Source organism: Octodon degus, unplaced genomic scaffold (assembly GCF_000260255.1).
Source record: "Octodon degus isolate 3935 unplaced genomic scaffold, OctDeg1.0 scaffold00015, whole genome shotgun sequence".
Classification (NCBI taxonomy): Eukaryota; Metazoa; Chordata; class Mammalia; order Rodentia; family Octodontidae; genus Octodon; species Octodon degus.
This window is the reverse complement of record NW_004524591.1, coordinates 2,089,904-2,098,003: the sequence shown is the minus strand read 5'-3', so window position 1 is coordinate 2,098,003 and position 8,100 is coordinate 2,089,904. Positions and strand designations below refer to the sequence as shown.

Genomic DNA, 8,100 nt, shown 5'->3' with positions numbered 1-8,100 from the left:
TATTTGTAATATTTACAAACCTTATAGATCAAGATCAAAGGCCCTCAGACAATGTTCTTCAATCTTATATCTTCGATCTTTTCTTTAATGTTTTTTATTTATTTTTTTAAAGAAAATTTTAAAAATAGTAAAAATAAGCATTAGAAATGATGCAGAATCAATCACTAAACAAAATGATAGCAATTCAACAATGGTTGTTCTACTGCGTATTGTTAATCTTCAAACTTACATTGCCTTCACACATACTGTTTTGCTATTAGTCAGGAGTGAGTTTACTGGGCCTTTTTCTATGCCTCCACAAATGTGTGTGTGTGTGTGTGTGTGTGTGTGTGTGTGTGTGTGTTTATGTGTGTGTGCGCGATAGATGATAGATAAGTAAATGTGTAGAATTCCGCATATAATGTAGCACCTCCTATGTATAGCACCTTGACATACTGAATATTTTAGGATGAAGGAATCTGAGACAATGGCAGAACCTGACGGTCTCTCTGACCTTCCCTACTGTGCTCTCCAGGAAGGAGCAGACCGGATGCCTTAAGAAGTTTCTATCACCTTGTGCTGAGGTAGGTCACAGGACCTTCCCGTGAGAGGTATTTCCCTACACTGGAAGAAAAGGAGCATCCTTATTTCCAAAGACACAGCACCCAGAGTGGAGACCTACTGAGCAACCCTTGTAAGGGGCCCCAGTATATTCAGCTCCTCTCCCCTTTGTTTTGTCCTATTTCTCCATGACCTTCCTCCCATTCTCTGTTGATCTTACCATTGTTACAGAAAAAAGACCAAACACAGGAAGACATGGCACTGAGAGGGTTTAGGAAGCAGTTTATTACACTGGTGGGCTTCACTGGGATCACTCCCAAAGAGTCAGAACCTCACCCAGTGGGGCTTTGGGAATTTTATAGGGAGAGCAAGTGGGGAGGGGAGTACAAAGGCAGATGTGGTGCATTGTGATTGGAGGGTTAGGTGACATCATAGGTTACTAAGGGAGTTTAAACACCAAAGTTTAGCTATGTCTTTTTGGTCTTTGTTTCCTTCTGATGACTCCTGCATCATATAAAAATTACACCAAATAAATTTGTAGGATTTTCTCTTGTTAATCTTTTTATTTTCATTTTTTTAGTGGGATTATGTCTGAACCTCAGGGTTTCCAGCATGCTGGGCCAGTGTTTTACACTGAGCAGTATCATCGTCCTCCAGTCTGTATTTTTCTTTGTTTGTTTGTTTTTTAGTTGAGATTTATTTTTTGGTTTTGGTGCCAAAGACCAAATCCAGGGTTTCTAGCTTGCTAGGCAAGAATTCTACCACTGAGCTAAATCCTCGGCACCATTCCCATTTATGTCTTTTGATAACACAGCCCCCAGCCAGTGAACCTAAGTTGGGTAGAAGAAAAGATATGTTTCCACCCTCCCGTATGCACACATACACAGACACAACACAGTTTTTGGTCCCTGTACATGTATAAATAGTAAACGATATCATATTACACCTTTTTTCTGCAAATCTCTATCTTTCATTTAATAATATGTATTGAGGACTGGTCTGCATCAGTATCAGTCTGTACAGGATGTCTCCTTCCCTTAAACTCTTACAAAGTATTTGTCACTTAGAAATGCTGTTGTTTAAACACCTCCCAATTGAAGCACATGCATAGCATTGCCACTGTTTTGCCATCGGTGTTGCTAGGAGTCTGGTTCCTGTGATGATTAGTGATGATGGTCAGCTGGTCTGGCCTGAGGGATGCCTTTGGAATCGGTGTGTCTATGAGTGTGCTTCCAGAGAAGACCGGTGTGTAGGGAAGTCCTTCCCTGGAAGAGCGCACCACCATAAGAAAGGCTGGGTGGATAAGAAAGTTGAAGAAAGGAATCTGCTGGCTCACACCTACGCCTCCATGCTGAGCAGGGGGCGTTTCTTTGGCTTCTGTCCTCCACAAGCATCGAACTCTGGGTTCTTCAGCCTTTGAACCTACACTGGCACTGGCAACTTTCTGGGTGGCTTCTACGCCTTTGGCCTTGGACTAGGGATGCATATTGCTCTCTTTCACTCTTGTGCTGAGGTTTTTCTCTTCTTGGCCTGAACAGCTATGGATTCTCCTGACTCTGTAGCCTGCTTTTAGCCTCTAATCATGTAACCCAATCAGAGAGATAGACAGATGGTAGACAGACAGACAGATAGATACATGCATACATACATAGACAGACAGATAGATAAACAAATAGACAGACAAACAGAGAAACAGCTAGCTACAGATATAAAAACAGATACATCTCCCATTGGTTCTACTTTTTCCAGAGAATCCTAACTAATACAATTCTGAACTGTGGTACTGTAAACATATAGGAATGTCACCAAATGAAACATGACATGTGAAACATGACAAAATCCATCACTTTTTACACAAAGTCCTACAACTGAATTTGGGCTCAGTTCCTTAATAAACAAAACAATAACATATATCTTTTATGCTAGGTTACCATGGAAAACTTATTGAGGCATTTAGTGCCATGAACCATGACTATTTGAGAATCTTTGTGATAGGGAAATCCTTACACATGTGTGTGTGTATATAACCTAAAGGTGTTTTGACTTTGTGTTATAATTAAATTTAAAACTTTTTTTCAAAAAATCTATAGTTGTTCCTGCTTAGGCAAGCACAGGGACTGGGGTTTGATCCCAGGTACTGTGAGCCAAGTTTTACAAATTTATTTTTGGTAAATTCTCAGTGAAACTTACATATTTCAGCTTAGAACTCCTTTTAATGTCATTTGACTTGGTATATCTCATATAACATTTATTCTTCATTTGTTTTATATTTAAAAGACCTATAATGCCTACAATGAATGCACATATTGTAATTTTAAAATTTATATAATTGCTGATGGAAATAAATACAGAATATTTCAGACATTTCTTGATCATGTGTTATAAAAGTTCAAATGAACTGATTGACCAACAACTCATAATTTTATTTCTGCTATGTAATATCTATGCCAGTAAAGTTTAGCAATGATGAACATAACTTCAATAAGTTTATGCAACAGCTGTATTACAAAAGTCCATCACTGGCATTTCATTTCACCTCTACAGAGACAAGACACACCAGCCACACCATGCAAATGAGAAGATACTGGGAGGGCACCGTAAAGTGTTTAAAAGACAAGCTACCAATTCCATGCCTTTTGCCATATTTTCAAAGAGTTTCCCAACATTTTAAGACCAACAATTCTATTTTCCAAGTTGTTATAAAATGCCATTATCTAATAAATATGAGGGCAAATGGCTCCCTAAATCATGTCACAAGATATTCCTCCACAAGTTTCAACAGTTTGTTAATTAGACACATTACACAAGAGTCAGGAACATCACAGAAGCGAGGTCATCCTGCTAGGGTTATTATTGCTATCATCACTGCTGCTGTTTTCTCAAAGACTTTCAAGAAAGGCTTGGCAAATGACTATCTTAGCTGGAATTCAGTCATTACTCTAAAGACACTCATTACAATCAGCCTTAATGGTTTCTATCACAATATACAATAACACTTATTAGCTATTTCCTGAGACTCTGCATAATGATGCTAGTATTACAATTAGATGAGCACTAGGTTAGAGGAAATGAGTCTGAAAATATTTTATCATCCCGTACTTCTAACCGAGGTAATCCAGAGAGAAGTCTCAGAAGAGTATCTTTCTGTAACATCCTTCAAAACAAGTTTTCAAAAGCTCTTATTTACTCATGTGGCATTTATCTTTTAAACCAAAATTATGAGTGAAACAAAAAAGATGAAGGCTGTAGGATCCTGCATACAGCGACTCTGCTGCATTGGTTTTCAAAAGTAGCAATGGGGAAGCCATCTGCATCCACAGCAAGTGGTGAGACACGGCAGCACCTACACTGAGGATTCCAAGGCACAGCTGGACCAAGACTCAAGATAATCAGAATGAGCAGCAAACCGAGACCTGGACACCCCTAAGATGCAGATAGCTTCTTACAAGGCCACTTGAGCTTATGAGTTTCTACAAATTGCCTGTGAATTCTACAAACCTGTAAGTCACAAGGGAAGTGTCATTGTCCTGTGTCCAAGAGAAAAGAAGCATAATAGGCCTCTCATGCAGGCTCCACTCTCAACTGCAGCCAGCTTTGACAGGTCTGAGATCCCTGGAGACACAGCCCAAGGTCCAAGCTCCTTCAACCTATACTGATGAGGTGGGTGTGGTGGCACATGTCTATAATACCAATGCTCTGGGAGGCTGAGGCAGGAGTATTCTAAGCATAAGCCCAGCCTGGATGATTTATCAGGAACCGGGGATTGAACTCATGCCCTTGCGCTTGCCAGGGAAGTGCTTATTCTACTGAGCCATCTCCCTGGCCCCTTATCAAGACTTTGTCTCAAAATTTAAAACAAAATTAAAAGGGGAAGAAGTATAACACTGAGAATTCCCTGGATTCCATCTGCAGAACTGGAAAACATGAAAGAACATCAATGACTTCAGCGCTAAGGAGAACTTGAGTGGTATTTTCAAAATGTAAAGTATACAACTGGAGAAGGGTGCTTTAATATTTGAGGTATTATCAATCTCTATAATGCAGAGGGGAAGATAAAGTTCACGGATTTTTGTATTAAAATCATATCACCTATTTTTGTAATCTCAAAGTAGATGCAGATATAATTCATTCATAGCAAATTTATTTTCTTTGAAAACTGAGCAGATCCATGCTGAGAAAACACAATGGCTTCCTGAGCTAGAATCTGAGACTCCTTTATTAGATCAGGGAGTACATTTATCTCTCAGATGATTTGGACCCCAAAGCACACTGGGACTCATTCATCTAAATGTATCTGTTCTAACTGCAACTGAGAATACCAGATCAATTTCTCCAAGTGTCTTCATTTCCTCCATCCAAAGCCAGGGAGCATTGACTTTTAATTGAAGAGTGACATGTTTTAAAGACACTTTTCATGGGGCCTGAGGAGATGGCTCAGTAGAATAAGTGCTTCCCTGGCAGGCACAAGGGCCTGAGTTCAATCCCTGGTTCCACCAAAACAAAAAAAAAGACACTTTTCACAATGGAGAATCCAATAGAAGAAGAAAAGGAGAGGTGAGAATAAGGGATTCTCCTATTAAGTCCCTTATCTATAAATGACATAACTGATCTTTAAAAATTTGCATCATTCTGGCATTACTTGATAAGAAGTTTTATAAATGTGGCTTTCAAAAAATAATTGATATATAAAAAAGGTTATGGTATAAAATATAAAATTCAGAGTCATTGAAAAGCCAGAAGCCACACTCAAAATGTGCCAACTGACTCAGCCTGAGGCTACAACAGGCAAAGAAACCTATAAGGTATCCTGTGTGTCCTATTACTCAGTGTGTGTCCTGACAGGAACAGACTTTCCTATGACCAACCTTGCCTGCCCTTCTACAGAATAAGGACAGAGGAAGGAAGATTAAGAAAAGTCCAAATTTGCAAAGTCAACTAGAAATTAACTTCTCTAAGAAGCAGTTCTTATTATTAATGAAGATTATCCAGCTGCCTATGTCAAAATGTATTGGTTGATCCCTTCTCCCTTGAAATGCTTTGTATTTTTCTCCTATAACTGTTACAGAAATTTTCTATACTGTTATAGAAATTAACATGTCATCTTGTCTTATCTTTTTCTAAGCTTGCCGCAGACTGTCTCATTTATCTCTGTGTGCCTAATGCCTGTTACCATGAAATGTTGTGAATAGAGATAAAATATTAGACTAAAGGCCAGCACTGGTAGTACATGCCTATGTTCCCAGCACTCAGGGGGATTATCTTGAGTTCAAGGCCAGCCTCAGCTATGTAGTGAGCTCAAAGCTAGTCTCAAGTACATAGTGAGATCTTGTCTCAAAAAAAAAAAAAAAAAAATAGAATATAGATTCTAGACATTAAGAAGTTAAGATTAAACTTGATTTTTAGAACTGTACATCTGTAATACCTATATATCAAAAATCAATTTTTAAATTTCCACCCATCTGTTTGTCTCTTACTATTCACTTAAGAAGCAATTACGTAAGTATGAAAGGGTAGGAAGACAATCTGTGAAATTAATAGATTGACCACATACAGGGGGATTGAGCAATTAATGTATTAAGATAATGGAAGTCATGCTCTTCTTATGGTCAGAGACATAAGACAGCATGACAAGAATAAAAAACTCCAGCAAGCCTCATGGTGAGAGGAAATGGAAATGGAAGTGTTTTCTTATCCCCAGTTATAAATATGCACCTGTACATGGACATAAGCATTTGTGTATATATGTATGCATATAGAGAGAAAATACAGTACCAATATGCATGTATATAAATTGCATTTCTCCACCAAGAAGTACCTAGAAACAGTAGCATCCTACAAGCAATACAAAGATCTAACACTCAGACTCTGGTTTCCAAAGGTCACTGTTCTAACAGAAACAGGGTTTCTTGGAGAAATGGCTGCTCCTGGCCATCCCGAAAGGGTTCGTTCTTTCTGGTCAAATCCAAGACAATTTGTTTATTGAAGTAAGTACTACTAGTAAATGATAGCTCATTGAGGAAAATAAGGCTTCATGAATCCTGTGACATAAATTTAAATAAGTTAATAGTAGTATGGAAGGAATGAAAGATATTAGAAAATCAGCATTTTACATCCAATGTAACAATCAGACAAGAAATGGCAATGAGCACTAAAACTAATGGGCAAAACTAGGCTGAGGAGAACTTTACAGGCTCAAAATATCTCCTCACAAAATAATTACCTAAATGTATTACCTAAAGTTATTTTTTTGGGGGGGTAGAGGGGGGCAGAGGTGGAACCAGGGATTGAACTCAGACCCTTGCACTTACCAAGGAAGTGCTTATTCTACTGAGCCATCTCCCGGCCCTTCTAAAGTATTTTTAAATGTATCTTCTCGGGAAGTGGCTCTGAGGCCCTGGGTCCAATCCCTAGAACAAAATAAAATAATCCTTACAGCAGAGAAATTTTAAAGATACTAACTCACTTAAGAAAAATAAACAAGAGGAGACCACCCTCCAGCTAGAGGACATCATTAAGCAGAGGATAAGAGATCAGGAGTGGGATGATGTAGTACGGAAGGAAAAACCTAAAGAGGATGCGTATGAATATAAGAAACGATTAACCTTAGACCAGGAGAAGAGTAAACTGAGCCTTGCTGAAATTTATGAGCAGGAGTACATGAAACTCAACAGGCAAAAAACTGCAGAAAATCCAGAGCATGTAGAAATTCAGAAGATGATGGATTTTCTCTTCCTAAAATTAGATGCGCTGTCAAACTTCCACTTCATCCCCAAACCGCCGGTGCCAGAGATTAAAGTGGTGTCCAATCTGCCAGCAATAGCCATGGAGGAAGTGGCCCCTGAGCGTCAGTGACGCGGCCCTCCTAGCCCCTGAGGAAATCAAGGAGAAAAATAAAGCTGGAGATATAAAACCAGCTGCTGAGAAAACAGCTACAGACAAGAAAAGAGAACGCAGGAAAAAGAAATATCAAAAGCGTTTGAAAATAAAGGCAAAGGAGAGGCTGAGAAAGTTGCTTGAGAAGAGCAACCTAGATCAAGCCGGGAAGTGCAGCAAAGCGGTCCCTCGGAGAAGCTGAACCAGCTGGCCCGAGCCGGCAAAGCATCCTTGTTAAAGGATGAAGGAAAGGACAAGGCCCTGAAGTCATCTCAAGCATTCTTTGCTAAATTACAAGATCAAGTAAAAATGCAAATCAATGATGCGAAAAAAACAGAAAACAAGAAAAAGAAAAAACAGGATGTTTCTGTCCATAAATTAAAGCTGTAATATATTTGAATGTCATGTACATATTAATGTGTAAGCTATTTGACTGTTCTGATTTATAATAAAATTCCTGAGTACTGTCACAAAAAAAAAGAAAAATAAAAATAAACATCACCAGTAACAGAGAAAAAACAGTTCCCATGTGTCATATGATGGGGTGTGAGGAAAATCTGTCAACTTCTGTTGATAAAATGTATTACCTACAGGGGGCCTGGCCTTAGCTCAGTTGTTTAAGTGGCTGCTTCCACAAAGCTGTCAGCCTCAGGTTGCTGTAGTTCAATCCCCACAACACTCCAGCCA

The 8,100-nt window shown here is 38.9% G+C and overlaps 1 pseudogene; it reads left to right on the top strand.

The window, feature by feature from the left end:
- LOC101576162 overlaps positions 1-7,803 on the top strand; it is a 9,863-nt pseudogene extending 2,060 nt beyond the window's left edge.
- The last annotated feature ends 297 nt before the right edge of the window (positions 7,804-8,100 follow it).